The sequence below is a fragment of the Nothobranchius furzeri genome, chromosome 5 (genome assembly GCF_043380555.1).
Source record: "Nothobranchius furzeri strain GRZ-AD chromosome 5, NfurGRZ-RIMD1, whole genome shotgun sequence".
Lineage (NCBI taxonomy): Eukaryota > Metazoa > Chordata > Actinopteri > Cyprinodontiformes > Nothobranchiidae > Nothobranchius > Nothobranchius furzeri.
The window spans coordinates 28,207,559-28,209,373 of record NC_091745.1 but is presented as its reverse complement, the minus strand read 5'-3'; positions in this window follow the sequence as shown (position 1 = coordinate 28,209,373).

The following is a 1,815-nucleotide window of genomic DNA, read 5'->3' as shown; positions in this document are numbered from 1 at the left end:
GCACTTTAGAAAATGGGTTGAAATATAACAGGTTGGTGGAGCTGGGTTCCCACTATCGGCTTGTGGCGCTCTCGGGAGACCGATGTTTTCCACCCGTTCTCCCCTCCCCGCAGCTCGGCGCATCTCTGTCTGATCGCGGCTTCTGTCTGCTGTGCGGCTGCCGGCTTGTGGAGCTCTGGGATGGAAACCTTTCCACCCAGTTCTCCCCAGCGGCAGCTCTGTGCATCTCAGATCGCAGCGGCGCTTGTCTGCTGTGTGGCTGCCGGCTTGTGGAGCTCTCGGAGACCTCTGTGTTCCACCCGGTTTCACCCAGCGGTCAGCCCGGCGTATCTCTGACTCAGAAGCTCTGGTGTTGTGCACAGTTAACTCTGGTTGTAGCTAGGTTGCTACCTCCGTTAGCTTAGCTCCCACCTTCGAGTTAGCTTTGGGTTAGCCAGGGTTAGCTTCAGGTTAGCTTGTAGCTAGTTCGACCGGGTGTCGTCAGTTGATCCCAGCCTTACAGCCACACCCTCAGCTCCACCTCTCTTCCCTTTTTTGGAATTGTCTGGGCTTGACGGAACCTGTGACACGGTCAAAATGGCGGTGGTGGCCACCTCCCATTTATCCTCAAAAACGTGATATTGGAGCCTATGGAAAGGAGATGTCCAGTATATTTATGTCGATGGTTGCGCATCATCCATCCATGGAACACAGGTGCTCTACATGCCGCAGGACATCAAACGGATGGAGAAAGTATGGTAGCTGGAGCTATCTGGTTCTGCAAACAAATAGACTAACGTTTAGACACAACAGTCTTATGGGTAACTCTGATGAAGACTATTATGTAGAAACGTTAGTCTATTTGTTTGCACCTATAATACATTTTGCAGAACCAGATTGCTCCAGCTGCCATCCTTTCTTCTAGATTTTGAGTAGTCTCACTCCACTGCAGCGCTTAGAAAAACTAAACAAAAATATGTAACCATAACTAGTTCATACAACAAATTAAATGATCTTTTTCAGCCATTATAATTTTACAGTGTAAACGTATATAATTCAGCTAACCCATTCTAGACAGACTCCTGAAATAGCTTCAGATAATTAGCATTTTGAGCTAACAGCTAGTTTTCACTATCTAAAAAGACGTGTGTGCAAAATAATCGCGATTCTCCTTCTGATTCTTCAGCATGGAGGCTTGCCAACGAGAAGTTTAAAACAGGAAGACAAAGTCTTCCGATGAAAACACCACTTCCAGGGTTTAGGCCTGCTGTTGCAGGGCTCTTATTGTAGATTTACACTGTCATCACACACAAGACTCCTTAAACACCTTTACCTGTTTGCACTAATAAATGTGACCGTTTGAAAACGGCAACCATACACAAAATGTTAAAGATTAAAAACATAATTACCACAGACTTTCTTCAGGTATAATAAAATAACCTTGATGCTGCCGCCCACCTCTGACTCAGAGCTGACTTTACACTTTGAATTGAACAAATCTGACCTCACAGTCTCCCCAGGACCCGGTCTGGGTCTGGCTCTGGATAAAGGTCACTTCTCACGGGTCTGATAACACCCAGCTGGCTTCTGCTGAGGATACAGAAGAACTTTTTAAAATTTCGCATTTGGCCTGACAGTTTAGATAGAAGAAACTTGCAGGTTTAAAATGTAAATCATATTAACTAAAAACACGTTTTCATGCTGGTTTCACTTGTCTAAAAATGGTAAAATAACATTTCTTTGCTCCATTTCTTTAAATCTAAAAACCAAAGATAACTCTTGCTCTGGGGTTCTCTCCGATAGCCTAATTTCCTTCTGCAGAATCGCTTCACATCA